This window comes from Petromyzon marinus, unplaced genomic scaffold (genome assembly GCF_048934315.1).
Source record: "Petromyzon marinus isolate PM22_M1 ecotype Great Lakes invasive population unplaced genomic scaffold, UKy_Petmar_22M1.pri1.0 PM_G_Scaffold_59, whole genome shotgun sequence".
NCBI classification, from domain to species: domain Eukaryota; kingdom Metazoa; phylum Chordata; class Hyperoartia; order Petromyzontiformes; family Petromyzontidae; genus Petromyzon; species Petromyzon marinus.
Window position 1 is genome coordinate 1,322,383 of NW_027423012.1, and position 19,119 is coordinate 1,341,501.

Consider the following 19,119-nt stretch of genomic DNA (forward strand, 5'->3'; position numbering starts at 1 on the left):
ACAGACACACGTACATACACACACGTACACACACACGTACACACACACACACACGTACACACACACGTACACACACATGTACACACACACACGTACACACACACGTACACACACACGTACACACACACGTACACACGTACACACACGTACACACACACGTACACACGTACACACACGTACACACACGTACACACACACACACACACGTACACACACACACGTACACACACACACACGTACACACGCACACGTACACACACACGTACACACACACACACGTACACACACACGTACACACACACACACGTACACACACACACGTACACACACACGTACACACACACACGTACACACACACACGTACATACATACACGTACACACACACACGTACACACACACACGTACACACGCACACGTACACACACACGTACACACACACACACACGTACACACACACGTACACACACACGTACACACACACACGTACACACACACACACGTACACACGCACACGTACACACACACGTACACACACACACGTACACACACACACGTACATACATACACGTACACACACACACGTACACACACACACGTACACACGCACACGTACACACACACGTACACACACACACACACGTACACACACACGTACACACACACGTACACACACACACGTACACACACACACACGTACACACGCACACGTACACACACACGTACACACACACACACGTACACACACACGTACACACACACACACGTACACACACACACGTACACACACACGTACACACACACACGTACACACACACACGTACATACATACACGTACACACACACACGTACACACACACACGTACACACGCACACGTACACACACACGTACACACACACACACACGTACACACACACGTACACACACACGTACACACACACACGTACACACACACACACGTACACACACACACACGTACACACACACGTACACACACACACGTACACACACACACACACGTACACACACACACGTACACACACACACGTACACACACACACGTACACAGACACACGTACATACACACACGTACACACACACGTACACACACACACACACGTACACACACACGTACACACACATGTACACACACACACGTACACACACACGTACACACACACGTACACACACACGTACACACGTACACACACGTACACACACACGTACACACGTACACACACGTACACACACACACACACACGTACACACACACACGTACACACACACACGTACACACACACACACGTACACACGCACACGTACACACACACGTACACACACACACACGTACACACACACGTACACACACACACACGTACACACACACACGTACACACACACACGTACACACACACACGTACATACATACACGTACACACACACACGTACACACACACACGTACACACGCACACGTACACACACACGTACACACACACACACACGTACACACACACGTACACACACACGTACACACACACACGTACACACACACACACGTACACACGCACACGTACACACACACGTACACACACACACACGTACACACACACGTACACACACACACACGTACACACACACACGTACACACACACGTACACACACACACGTACACACACACACGTACATACATACACGTACACACACACACGTACACACACACACGTACACACGCACACGTACACACACACGTACACACACACACACACGTACACACACACGTACACACACACGTACACACACACACGTACACACACACACACGTACACACACACACACACGTACACACACACACGTACGCACACACACGTACACACACACACGTACACACACACGTACACACACACACACGTACACACACACACGTACACACACACACGTAAACACGTACACACACACGTACACACACACACATGTACACACACACACGTACACACACACACGTACACACACACGTACACACACACGTACACACACACACGTACACACGTACACACACACACACACGTACACACACACGTACACACACACACGTACACACACACACGTAACCCACACACACGTACACACACACGTACACACACACGTACACACACACGTACACACACACACGTAAACACGTACACACACACGTACACACACACACATGTACACACACACACGTACACACACACACGTACACACACACGTACACACACACGTACACACACACACGTACACACGTACACACACACACACACATACGCACACACACGTACACACACACACGTACACACACACACGTACACACACACGTACACACACGTACACACACACGTACACACACACACGTACACACACACACGTACACACACACACGTACACACACACACGTACACACACACACGTACACACACACACACACGTACACACACACACGTACGCACACACACGCACGCACACACACGTACACACACACACGTACGCACACACGTACACACACACACACGTACACACACACACGTACACACACGTACACACACACACACGTACACACACACACGTACACACGTACACACACACGTACACACACACACGTACACACACACACGTACACACACACACGTACACACACACGTACACACACACACACGTACACACACACACACACGTACACACACACACGTACACACGTACACACACACGTACACACACACACGTACACACACACACACACGTACACACACACACGTACACACACACACACACGTACACACACACACACGTACACACACACACACGTACACACACACGTACACACACACACACGTACACACACACGTACACACACACACACACGTACACACACACACGTACACACGTACACACACACGTACACACACACACGTACACACGTACACACACACACACGTACACAGCAACAACAACAACCGCCATTCGCCACTAAGTGGCGGTGACGTCACCACGACGCTTGTGCCAGGCTATGTGCACCCTGAGGCCACGTGAAGTGTCGAACGCCCGCTGGCAGGAGGTCACGGGGCAGACCCAGGTGCCACGGGTCGACTGACTGAGATGACTGGCTGATGCACCACCTGTGCCCCCTACTGTGCCAACCTGCTGTGCTTTAGCCACCCGGCGCTCCGCTCGCTGTTGTGAGCGTCGCTCCTCTGCCCTCCGTTGTTGTTGGAGGGCGACTGCCTCCAACTGCCCAGTAGCATCCTTCACGAGCCTCCTCCACAGAGGCCGATCTTGACACCGCTGGTACCAGTCATCGGCAAGTCCACTCAGCTCCACGTCCTCCTGTACCACATCACTCCATCTCTTCTCTAGCCCGTGCCGCGCCCGCTTAGCCCCCTCAATCCGGCCAAACAAAAGCTGTTTCGGCATGCGGTGGCTGGGCATGCGGGCCACATGACCCAGCCATCGCAGCCTTGCCTGCCGGAGGAGCTCACCGATGGGACCCTGCCCAGATCTTTCAAGGATTTGTGAGCTCCTCACACAATCCAGTCTGGTTAAACCCAGGATGGATCGTAGGCAGGTCAGCCTAAATGTTTCTAACCGGCGAAGATGTTCCATTAGGGGGGTCCACGTTTCGCAAGCGTAGAGAAGGGAGGGAATGACCGTGGCCGAGAAGACCTGAAGCTTAGTGCGGAGCGACAGACCAGGTAGCTTCCACACAGCGTTACGCAACCGATGAAAAGATATTGCCGCTCGACTGATTCGGAGTGAGACCTCTGCTGTTAAACTGGAGCCAGTCATAAGCAAACTGCCCAGGTATGGGAAACTCTCCACTCTCTCCACAACTGCCCCATCACCGATTGGGAGTTGTGGGGGTGGAGTGTCCGATGGTACAAAATACCCAGGCAGGTGCTTAGTTTTGGTGGGGCTGATGGTAAGGCCCCACCTCTTAGTGGCACGCTCCAGTCTCAGCAGCAGCGTCTCCAACTCCTCCTCTGACTGAGCAGCTATTACCAAGTCATCAGCATACATAACGTGGTTGAGCAATAGGGAGCCATCCCTTGACCGCACCCGGGCATCGATTAGCCTCCCATTATATCTGTACCATATAGAGATTCCCCCGGTACAGCTATTGAAGGCTTCACGAACTACGTGGTCAAAATAGATGTTAGATAATGTGGGAGCCAGAGGACATCCCTGTCGCACCCCAAGGTGTACAGGGAATGGCTCTGACTCCCGGCCACGTAGTTTTACCCGGGCCCGCTCACCATCATGAAGGTCCTTAATGATCGTGAGCAGAGGGTCAGGTACTCCAAAAGCACGAAGAACGACCCAGAGCCCATGCCTACTGATGGTATCATAGGCCTTGACCAGGTCAATAAAGCAGAGATGTAGGTCTTGTTGGAATTCCCTACACCTCTGCTGTAGCAGACGGACAGAAAATATGGCATCTGTGCAGGACCGCCCTTTCCTGAAACCGCATTGGGGCTCCGCAAGCCTCTCCTCAGCGTGCCTGGCAAGGCGATGCTGAATAATCCTTGCCAGGACCTTTCCCGGCACACTGAGGAGTGAGATGCCCCTGTAGTTGTTACAGTCTGTGCGGTCCCGCTTCTTAAAAAGGATTGGAAGGATGTCCTGGTGGTCCCCCTTCTTAAAAAGGGGGACCACCAGGACATCCTTCCAATCCTGCGGAACCCGTCCAGTGGTCCAGACTGTTGTTATGATGTCATATAGGGCAGTCTGTGCACAAACGCCACCCTCCCTCAGCATTTCGCTTGGGAGATCATCTCTGCCCGCTGCCTTTCCTGGTCTCAGACTCTGGATCGCCTTCAATACTTCCTCAGCAGATGGCACCTCAGCCAGCCACTCACAGGGGGTGACTTCATCCAATATTTGAGGCACCGCAGCCTCAGCAGGGTCATCCTCACTTTGTGCCACGATGTTTTCCTGGCTGAGGGATTTTCCCTCCCCCAGGACCTCACAGAAATGCTCAGCAAATCTGCGAACTTGTTCCTGGGGGTCGAAAATTGGATCACCGTTTTTTCCCCTAATGATGGTAATAGGTGTGGCGCTGCAGGTTACTTTTTTGATGGAGTTAGAGATTTGTGATCACGGGCCACTGAGGCAAACTCCATCTCCTCAGCAACCCGCGACCACCACCCATCCTTGCAGCGCCTCACGGCTCTCCGAACCTCCGAGCGAAGGCTGCGGTAAGCCTCCTCATTCTCTGACGTGGGATTCTGTAGCCGATGACAGAGGGCCTGTCGCTTTTTCTCAACCATCCTGAACAACTCCTCTGTCATCCAGGGTGTCTGGGGAGGTCTGGACCGTGTACCCAAAGCAGCCATTGCAGCTGCATGAGTCACAGTCCTAAACCTCGCCCATTTACCCTCGACATCAGGAGGAGTCGGGGACGATGCCAATCCCAGCCGCAAGCGATGATGAAATTCTCGTTTGCAACTTTCATCAGATAACTGAGACCAGGCCACTTTAGGTTGGAATGGGGTCCTGGGTGTACACCCACCACCGGAGTGGAAGAATGGCAGGCGCATCTTACAGATGACTAGTCGATGGTCAGAGGGCAGATCAGCTCCACGGTAGGTCCTGGTGTCAAGGACATGGGCTCGCATTCGCTGGTCCGTCACTATGTAGTCCAGCAGATGTTCTTGCTTGGACCCGGCATGCATCCATGATGTTGTGTGGATGCGCCGATGCCGGAACAGCGTGTTGGTAATTACAAGCCCATGGGCTGCACAAAAATCTAGCAGCCTCCTACCGTTGTTATTGAGCTTATCTGGCCCATGCCCTCCAATCACTCCAGACCAGGTGCCAGTATCATGACCAACTCGGGCATTAAAGTCACCCAACATGATGACTCTATCCCGAGGGGCCACTTTAGCCAGCACCTGTGACAGGAGGTCATAGAAGGCATCTGACTCATCGGCTTTGCCTGCATCCCTCCACGGATGTTCATCTTCGGTGGGGGCATAAGTAACCACGACCACCATTCCTCGCCTCCGGTTGATGGGAAGGCGAGCCCAAAGTAGCCTGGGGCTTACAGCTTCCCACACCTCACCGCCACGCTCCCACGCCCCCTTCATTCTTTTGTTCAAAAGAAGACCCACACCCTGTTGTTTGGCAGTCTGCTGCCCCGAGTAGAGGACTGTCCACCCCTCATGGTGGCAGGAGCCAGAGCCGGTCCACCGGACCTCCTGAATGCCGCATAGATCCAGGCGGTACCGGTCCAGCTCCCGACAGAGGAGTGGCAGCCTCTCCTCTGCAGTGAGCGTTCGAACATTCCACGTGGCCACCCGTAGTGGCTTTTCGTTGTTTCTGGAGTAGCCCCGAGGGTAGGTATTCAATCTCCTGGCTCCGCCAATTGGGGTTTGGCCAGGAGACGTCATAGACGCCTGGCCCCCCGGGGCCTCCGGCACAAGCTTAGTTGTTACACACACACGTACACACACACACGTACACACACACAGACCTTAGAGCCGGCCGGTGGCCCCCAGCTGCGTCTTAGCTTCTTCCTCCCCATTCCTCGGCCGAAGACGGGGCTGTGGGTAACCACATTGACAAAACTCACCCACAGCGGCACGCACCACACAGAGACCCACAGACATCACCACACAGAGACACGTGTACGTTTACGTGTGTGTATGTATGTATGTGTATGTATGTGTATGTATATGTGTGTATGTGTATGTATGTATGTATATGTGTGTGTATGTATGTATATGTGTGTGTATGTATGTATGTATATGTGTGTGTATGTGTATGTATGTATATGTGTGTATGTATGTGTATGTATGTATATGTGTGTATGTATGTGTATGTATGTGTGTGTATGTATGTGTATGTATGTATATGTGTGTGTATGTATGTGTATGTATGTATATGTGTGTGTATGTATGTATATGTGTGTGTACCTGTGTGTGTACCTGTGTGTATGTACCTGTGTGTGTACCTGTGTGTGTACCTGTGTGTGTGTACCTGTGTGTGTACCTGTGTGTATGTACCTGTGTGTACCTGTGTGTATGTACCTGTGTGTGTACCTGTGTGTGTGTACTTGTGTGTGTCTACCTGTGTGTGTGTACCTGTGTGTGTGTGTACCTGTGTGACTGTGTGTGACTGTGTATGTGACTGTGTGTGTGACTGTGTGTGTGTGTGTGACTGTGTGTGTGTGACTGTGTGTACTGTGTGTGGGGAGCGATAGTGTAGCGGTTAGCGCTACACTGCGCTATGAACCTGGCGACCCGGGTTCGATTCCCGCTCACGGTCAACACCGGTGACGATTATTTGAACCGGTCCCGGGCCTCCCCTAGGTCGACTCAGCCTCAAATGAGTTACCTGGTGGTGTGTGTAAACATCGCCACTAGGGAGACAAAGGCGGTCGGGCATGGTGCTGGCCACCCACCCCCTCGTGTACCGTTCCGGCCTTCATAGGTGCTCGCTAACAGCACTTGCCCCTACAGTCTGTTAAGGCTATATGGGGGATCTTTGTCTTTGTATATCTGTATGTATATATGTCTGTATATGTGTATATATGTATGTATATATGTGTGTATATGTGTATATGTATATATGTGTATGTATATATACATATATATGTGTGTATATGTGTATATATGTATGTGTATATATGTGTATATATACGTATGTATATATGTATATATACATGTGTATCTGTGTGTATGTGTGTATGTGTACCTGTGTTTCTCCAGCCCCAGGTGAGGGAGGGACACTCCACGGCTGCCCCTCCCCCTGTGGCTCCGCTGACGCTTGATCCCGGCGTGGGAGGAGGAGGCCCCCACCTCCTCACTGTCGCCCTTCTCATCATCCACCTCATCATCATCACCCTTCTCATCATCCACCTCCTCACCCTTCTCATCCTCCACCTCCTCGCCCTTCTCCTCCATCACCACCGCCACCTCCACCACCACCTCCTCGCCCTTCCTGGCAGCGCCGCCGCCGCCAGCGGCCACGGCACCGCCCTGCCGGTTACCGACGTCACCGCCACCGTCCCCGTCACCGCCCAACGTTGCCGTCCGGACACCGCACGGCAGCGGCCCGGCACTGCCTCGGTCTGAAGCCATCCTGGAGCCATCAGAGACACGCGGTGAAGACGCCGCCCCTCCTCCTCCGCCTACTACTCCTCCCCCTCATCCTCCTACTACTCATCCTACTCCTCCTCATCCTACTACTCATCCTCCTCCTCATTCTACTCATCATCCTCCTCCTCCTCATCCTACTCCTCCTCATCCTACTCATCCTCCTCCTCCTCCTACTCATCCTCCTCCTCCTCCTACTCATCCTCCTCCTCCCCCTCCTCCTCCCCCTCCTCCTCCTCCTCCTCCTCCTCCCCCTCCTCCTCCTTCTCCTCCTCCCCCTCCTCCTCCTCCTCCCCCTCCTCCTCCCCCTCCTCCTCCGTACGATCGCCTGCAACGAGACCCTTGGGGTGCGGGCCGCCGGTAGCATCGGGGGGGTGAGGTGGGGGGCCAAGTGGCGAGCGCCCTGGACCCCCCTGGACCCCCTTTGTCTCCCCGGCGAGCGGTGCGGTGTGACCCCCGCCCCCCCCGCACGGAGCCCCTCGACACCCCGCGGGGGTCAAGGTCACCGTGACCTTGACCCCCGCGGGGAGCGGCGAGCGAGTCGGTCCTGGGCCTCCCCCTGGGGTCGACTCAGGCTAAAACAAAAATAGAGACACCGGGGCGCGCCGTGGCGAAGTTGGCGGCCGGGGGGAGACAAAGGCGGCCGGGCAGGGGGCGGCGCCGGTGGCCCCCTTCGTAAGCGCTGCTGCTGCTGCTGCTGCTCGCCACTAGCGGCACTCGCTCCGACAGCCTCCAAGGCTACGTGGGGGATCTTTGTGTTTGTGTTTGCTTCTAAAATCTCATTCATGGACTACTCACACAGAGACCCACAAACTACTCACACAGAGACCCATAGACTCACCACACAGAGACCCATAGACTCCCCACACAGAGACCCATAGACTCACCACACAGAGACCCATAGACTCACCACACAGAGACCCATAGACTCACCACACAGAGACCCATAGACTCACCACACAGAGACCCACAGACTCACCACGCAGAGACCCATAGACTCACGACACAGAGACCCATAGACTCACCACACAGAGACCCATAGACTCATCACACAGAGATCCATAGACTCCCCACGCAGAGACCCATAGACTCATCACACAGAGACCCATAGACTCACCACACAGAGACCCATAGACTCACCACACAGAGACCCACAGACTCATCACACAGAGACCCATAGACTCACCACACAGAGCCTCATAGACTCTCCACACAGAGACCCATAGACTCACCACACAGAGACCCATAGACTCACCACACAGAGACCCACAGACTCATCACACAGAGACCCATAGACTCATCACACAGAGACCCATAGACTACTCACACAGAGACCCATAGACTCACCACACAGAGACCCATAGACTCACCACACAGAGACCCATAGACTCATCACACACAGAGACTCATAGACTCACCACACAGAGACCCATAGACTCACCACACAGAGACCCATAGACTCACCACACAGAGATCCATAGACTCATCACACAGAGACCCATAGACTCACCACACAGAGACCCATAGACTCACCACACAGAGACCCATAGACTCACTACACAGACACCCATAGACTCCCCACACAGAGACCCATAGACTCATCACACAGAGACCCATAGACTACTCACACAGAGACGCATAGACTCACCACACAGAGACCCATAGACTCTCCACACAGAGACCCATAGACTCACCACACAGAGACCCATAGACTCACCACACAGAGACCCACAGACTCATCACACAGAGACCCATAGACTCCCCACACAGAGACCCATAGACTCATCAAACAGAGACCCATAGACTACTCACACAGAGACCCATAGACTCACCACACAGAGACCCATAGACTCACCACACAGAGACCCATAGACTCACCACACAGAGACCCATAGACTCACCACACAGAGACCCACAGACTCATCACACAGAGACCCATAGACTACTCACACAGAGACCCATAGACTCACCACACAGAGACCCATAGACTCACCACACAGAGACCCATAGACTCACCACACAGAGACCCATAGACTCACCACACAGAGACCCACAGACTCATCACACAGAGACCCATAGACTCACCACACAGAGACCCATAGACTCACCACACAGAGACCCATAGACTCCCCACACAGAGACCCATAGACTCATCACACAGAGACCCATAGACTACTCACACAGAGACCCATAGACTCACCACACAGAGACCCATAGACTCACCACACAGAGACCCATAGACTCATCACACACGGAGACTCATAGACTCACCACACAGAGACCCATAGACTCACCACACAGAGACCCATAGACTCACCACACAGAGACCCATAGACTCACCACACAGAGACCCATAGACTCATCACACACGGAGACTCATAGACTCACCACACAGAGACCCATAGACTCACCACACAGAGACCCATAGACTCACCACACAGAGATCCATAGACTCATCACATAGAGACCCATAGACTCACCACACAGAGACCCATAGACTCACCACACAGAGACCCATAGACTCCCCACACAGAGACCCATAGACTCATCAAACAGAGACCCATAGACTACTCACACAGAGACCCATAGACTCACCACACAGAGACCCATAGACTCACCACACAGAGACCCATAGACTCATCACACACGGAGACTCATAGACTCACCACACAGAGACCCATAGACTACTCACACAGAGACCCACAGACTCACACAGAGACCCATAGACTCATCACATAGAGACCCATAGACTCACCACACAGAGACCCATAGACTCACCACACAGAGACCCATAGACTCACCACACAGAGACCCATAGACTCATCACACAGAGACCCATAGACTCATCACACAGAGATCCACAGACTACTCACACAGAGACCCATAGACTCACCACACAGAGACCCATAGACTCACCACACAGAGACCCATAGACTCATCACACAGAGACCCATAGACTCATCACACAGAGACCCATAGACTCACCACACAGAGACCCATAGACTCACCACACAGAGACCCATAGACAACTCACACAGAGACCCATAGACTCATCACACAGAGACCCATAGACTCATCACACAGAGACCCACAGACTACTCACACAGAGACCCATAGACTCACACAGAGAGGCCCATAGACTCACCACACAGAGACCCATAGACTCACCACACAGAGACCCATAGACTCACCACACAGAGACCCATAGACTCACCACACAGAGACCCATAGACTCACCACACAGAGACCCATAGACTCACCACAGAGATCCATAAACTCATCACACAGAGACCCATAGACTACTCACACAGATACCCATAGACTACTCACACAGATACCCACAGACTACTCACACAGACACCCATAGACTACTCACACAGAGACCCATAGACTACTCACACGGAGACCCATAGACTACTCACACAGAGATCCACAGACTCACACAGAGACTATTAGACTCACACAGAGACCCATAGACTCATCACACAGACACCCATAGACTACTCACACAGAGACCCATAGACTACTCACACAGAGACCCACAGCCTCACACAGAGACCCACAGACTACTCACACAGAGACCCATAGACTACTCACACAAAGACCCACAGACTGACACAGAGAAAATTAGACTCACACAGAGAAAATTAGACTCACAAAGAGACCCACTGACTCGCATAGAGACCCAATGACTCACACAGATACCCATAAACTCACACAGAGACCCATAGACTACTCACACAGAGACCCACAGACTCGCACAGAGAAAATTAGACTCACACAGAGACACACTGACTCACATAGAGACCCATTGACTCACACAGAGACCCATAGACTACTCACACAAAGTCCCATAAACTCACACAGAGACCCATAGACTACTCACACAGAGACCCACAGACTCACACAGAGACCCATAGACTACTCACACAGAGACCCATAGACTCACCACACAGAGACCCATAGACTACTCACACAGAGATCCACAGACTAGCACAGAGAATATTAGACTCACACAGAGAAAATTAGACTCACACAGAGAAAAATAGACTCACACAGAGACCCATTGACTCGCACAGATACCTATAGACTCAAAGACCCATAGACTACTCACACAAAGTCCCACAAACTCACACAGACACCCATAGACTACTCACACAGAGACCCATAGACTACTCACACAGAGACCCATAGACTACTCACACAAAGTCCCAAAGACTACTCACACAGAGACCCACAGACTACTCACACAGAGACCCACAGACTACTCACACAGAGACCCACAGACTACTCACACAGAGACCCATAGACTACTCACACAGAGACCCATAGACTCACACAGAGACCCACAGACTCGCACAGAGACCCACAGACTACTCACACAGAGACCCATAGACTACTCACACAAAGACCCACAGACTCACACAGAGAAAATTAGACTCACACAGGGAAAATTAGACTCACACAGAGACCCACTGACTCGCATAGAGACCCAATGACTCACACAGATACCCATAAACTCACACAGAGACCCATAGACTACTCACACAGAGACCCACAGACTCACACAGAGAATATTAGACTCACACAGAGAAAATTAGACTCACACAGAGAAAAATAGACTCACACAGAGACCCATTGACTCGCACAGATACCCATAGACTCAAAGACCCATAGACTACTCACACAAAGTCCCACAAACTCACGCAGAGACCCATAGACTACTCACACAGACACCCATAGACTACTCACACAGAGACCCATAGACTACTCACACGGAGACCCATAGACTACTCACACAGAGATCCACAGACTCACACAGAGACTATTAGACTCACACAGAGACCCATAGACTCATCACACAGACACCCATAGACTACTCACACAGAGACCCATAGACTACTCACACAGAGACCCACAGACTCGCACAGAGACCCACAGACTACTCACACAGAGACCCATAGACTACTCACACAGAGACCCACAGACTCGCACAGAGAAAATTAGACTCACACAGAGACACACTGACTCACATAGAGACCCATTGACTCACACAGAGACCCATAGACTACTCACACAAAGTCCCATAAACTCACACAGAGACCCATAGACTACTCACACAGAGACCCACAGTCTCACACAGAGACCCATAGACTACTCACACAGAGACCCATAGACTCACCACACAGAGACCCATAGACTACTCACACAGAGATCCACAGACTAGCACAGAGAATATTAGACTCACACAGATAAAATTAGACTCACACAGAGAAAAATAGACTCACACAGAGACCCATTGACTCGCACAGATACCCATAGACTCAAAGACCCATAGACTACTCACACAAAGTCCCACAAACTCACACAGAGACCCATAGACTACTCACACAGAGAACCATAGACTACTCACACAGAGACCCATAGACTACTCACACAGAGACCCATAGACTACTCACACAGAGACCCATAGACTACTCACACAGAGACCCATATACTCACCACACAGAGACCCATAGACTACTCACACAGAGACCCATAGACTCACCACACAGAGACCCATAGACTACTCACACAGAGATCCACAGACTAGCACAGAGAATATTAGACTCACACAGAAAAAATTAGACTCACACAGAGAAAAATAGACTCACACAGAGACCTATTGACTCGCACAGATACCCATAGACTCAAAGACCCATAGACTACTCACACAAAGTCCCACAAACTCACACAGAGACCCATAGACTACTCACACAGACACCCATAGACTACTCACACAGAGACCCATAGACTACTCACACAGAGACCCATAGACTACTCACACAGAGACCCATAGACTACTCACACAGAGACCCATAGACTACTCACACAGAAACCCATAGACTACTCACACAGAGACCCATAGACTACTCACACAGAGACCCATAGACTACTCACACAGAGACCCATATACTCACCACACAGAGACCCATAGACTACTCACACAGAGACCCATAGACTACTCACACAAAGTCCCACAGACTACTCACACACAGACCCACAGACTACTCACACAGAGACCCACAGACTACTCACACAGAGACCCACAGACTACTCACACCGAGACCCATAGACTACTCACACAGAGACCCATAGACTCACACAGAGACCCACAGACTCGCACAGAGACCCACAGACTACTCACACAGAGACCCATAGACTACTCACACAAAGACCCACAGGCTCACACAGAGAAAATTAGACTCACACAGAGAAAATTAGACTCACACAGAGACCCACTGACTCGCATAGAGACCCAATGACTCACACAGATACCCATAAACTCACACAGAGACCTATAGACTACTCACACAGAGACCCACAGACTCGCACAGAGAAAATTAGACTCACACAGAGACACACTGACTGACACAGAGACCCACAGACTCACACAGAGACCCATAGACTACTCACACAGAGACCCATAGACTCACCACACAGAGACCCATAGACTACTCACACAGAGATCCACAGACTAGCACAGAGAATATTAGACTCACACAGAGAAAATTAGACTCACACAGAGAAAAATAGACTCACACAGAGACCCATTGACTCGCACAGATACCCATAGACTCAAAGACCCATAGACTACTCACACAAAGTCCCACAAACTCACACAGAGACCCATAGACTACTCACACAGAGACCCATAGACTACTCACACAGAGACCCATAGACTACTCACACAGAGACCCATAGACTACTCACACAGAGACCCATAGACTACTCACACAGAGACCCATAGACTACTCACACAAAGACCCATAGACTACTCACACAGACACCCATAGACTACTCACACAGAGACCCATAGACTACTCACACAGAGACCCATAGACTACTCACACAGAGACCCATATACTCACCACACAGAGACCCATAGACTACTCACACAGAGATCCATAGACTCACCACACAGAGACCCATAGACTACTCACACAGAGATCCACAGACTAGCACAGAGAATATTAGACTCACACAGAGAAAATTAGACTCACACAGAGAAAAATAGACTCACACAGAGACCCATTGACTCGCACAGATACCCATAGACTCAAAGACCCATAGACTACTCACACAAAGTCCCACAAACTCACACAGATACCCATAGACTACTCACACAGACACCCATAGACACCTCACACAGAGACCCATAGACTACTCACACAGAGACCCATAGACTACTCACACAGAGACCCATAGACTACTCACACAGAGACCCATAGACTACTCACACAAAGACCCATAGACTACTCACACAGAAACCCATAGACTACTCACACAGAGACCCATAGACTACTCACACAGAGACCCATAGACTACTCACACAGAGACCCATATACTCACCACACAGAGACCCATAGACTACTCACACAGAGACCCATAGACTACTCACACAAAGTCCCACAGACTACTCACACAGAGACCCACAGACTACTCACACAGAGACCCACAGACTACTCACACAGAGACCCACAGACTACTCACACAGAGACCCATAGACTACTCACACAGAGACCCATAGACTCACACAGAGACCCACAGACTCGCACAGAGACCCACAGACTACTCACACAGAGACCCATAGACTACTCACACAAAGACCCACAGACTCACACAGAGAAAATTAGACTCACACAGAGAAAATTAGACTCACACAGAGACCCACTGACTCGCATAGAGACCCAATGACTCACACAGATACCCATAAACTCACACAGAGACCCATAGACTACTCACACAGAGACCCACAGACTCGCACAGAGAAAATTAGACTCACACAGAGACACACTGACTGACACAGAGACCCACAGACTCACACAGAGACCCATAGACTACTCACACAGAGACCCATAGACTCACCACACAGAGACCCATAGACTACTCACACAGAGATCCACAGACTAGCACAGAGAATATTAGACTCACACAGAGAAAATTAGACTCACACAGAGAAAAATAGACTCACACAGAGACCCATTGACTCGCACAGATACCCATAGACTCAAAGACCCATAGACTACTCACACAAAGTCCCACAAACTCACACAGAGACCCATAGACTACTCACACAGACACCCATAGACTACTCACACAGAGACCCATAGACTACTCACACAGAGACCCATAGACTACTCACACAGAGACCCATAGACTACTCACACAGAGACCCATAGACTACTCACACAGAGACCCATAGACTACTCACACAAAGACCCATAGACTACTCACACAGAGACCCATAGACTCACCACACAGAGACCCATAGACTACTCACACAGAGACCCATAGACTACTCACACAGAGACCCATATACTCACCACACAGAGACCCATAGACTACTCACACAGAAACCCATAGACTACTCACACAAAGTCCCACAGACTACTCACACAGAGACCCACAGACTACTCACACAGAGACCCACAGACTACTCACACAGAGACCCACAGACTACTCACACAGAGACCCATAGACTACTCACACAGAGACCCATAGACTCACACAGAGACCCACAGACTCGCACAGAGACCCACAGACTACTCACACAGAGACCCATAGACTACTCACACAAAGACCCACAGACTCACACAGAGAAAATTAGACTCACACAGAGAAAATTAGACTCACACAGAGACCCACTGACTCGCATAGAGACCCAATGACTCACACAGATACCCATAAACTCACACAGAGACCCATAGACTACTCACACAGAGAACCACAGACTCGCACAGAGAAAATTAGACACACAGAGACACACTGACTCACATAGAGACCAATTGACTCACACAGAGACCCATAGACTACTCACACAAAGTCCCATAAACTCACACAGAGACCCATAGACTACTCACACAGAGACCCACAGACTCACACAGAGACCCATAGACTACTCACGCAGAGACCCATAGACTCACCACACAGAGACCCATAGACTACTCACACAGAGATCCACAGACTAGCACAGAGAATATTAGACTCACACAGAGTAAATTAGACTCACACAGAGAAAAATAGACTCACACAGAGACCCATTGACTCGCACAGATACCCATAGACTCAAAGATCCATAGACTACTCACACAAAGTCCCACAAACTCACACAGAGACCCATAGACTACTCACACAGACACCCATAGACTACTCACACAGAGACCCATAGACTACTCACACAAAGACCCATAGACTACTCACACAGAAACCCATAGACTACTCACACAGAGACCCATAGACTACTCACACAGAGACCCATAGACTACTCACACAGAGACCCATAGACTACTCACACAAAGTCCCACAGACTACTCACACAGAGACCCACAGACTACTCACACAGAGACCCACAGACTACTCACACAGAGACCCACAGACTACTCACACAGAGACCCACAGACTACTCACACAGAGACCCGTAGACTACTCACACAGAGACCCATAGACTCACACAGAGACCCACAGACTCGCACAGAGACCCACAGACTACTCACACAGAGACCCATAGACTACTCACACAAAGACCCACAGACTCACACAGAGAAAATTAGACTCACACAGAGAAAATTAGACTCACACAGAGACCCACTGACTCGCATAGAGACCCAATGACTCACACAGATACCCATAAACTCACACAGAGACCCATAGACTACTCACACAGAGACCCACAGACTCGCACAGAGAAAATTAGACTCACACAGAGACAAACTGACTCACACAGAGACCCACAGACTCACACAGAGACCCATAGACTACTCACACAGAGACCCATAGACTCACCACACAGAGACCCATAGACTACTCACACAGAGATCCACAGACTAGCACAGAGAATATTAGACTCACACAGAGAAAATTAGACTCACACAGAGAAAAATAGACTCACACAGAGACCCATAGACTACTCACACAAAGTCCCACAAACTCACACAGAGACCCATAGACTACTCACACAGACACCCATAGACTACTCACACAGAGACCCATAGACTACTCACACGGAGACCCATAGACTACTCACACAGAAATCCACAGACTCACACAGAGACTATTAGACTCACACAGAGACCCATAGACTCATCACACAGACACCCATAGACTACTCACACAGAGACCCATACACTACTCACACAGAGACCCACAGACTCGCACAGAGACCCACAGACTACTCACACAGAGACCCATAGACTACTCACACAGAGACCCACAGACTCGCACAGAGACCCATAGACTACTCACACAAAGTCCCATAAACTCACACAGAGACCCATAGACTACTCACACAGAGACCCACAGACTACTCACACAGAGACCCACAGACTACTCACACAGAGACCCACAGACTACTCACACAGAGACCCATAGACTACTCACACAGAGACCCATAGACTCACACAGACACCCACAGACTCGCACAGAGACCCACAGACTACTCACACAGAGACCCATAGACTACTCACACAAAGACCCACAGACTCACACAGAGAAAATTAGACTCACACAGAGAAAATTAGACTCACACAGAGACCCACTGACTTGCATAGAGACCCAATGACTCACACAGATACCCATAAACTCACACAGAGACCCATAGACTACTCACACAGAGACCCACAGACTCGCACAGAGAAAATTAGACTCACACAGAGACACACTGACTCACACAGAGACCCACAGACTCACACAGAGACCCATAGACTACTCACACAGAGACCCATAGACTCACCACACAGAGACCCATAGACTACTCACACAGAGATCCACAGACTAGCACAGCGAATATTAGACTCACACAGAGAAAATTAGACTCACACAGAGAAAAATAGACTCACACAGAGACCCATTGACTCGCACAGATACCCATAGACTCAAAGACCCATAGACTACTCACACAAAGTCCCACAAACTCACACAGAGACCCATAGACTACTCACACAGACACCCATAG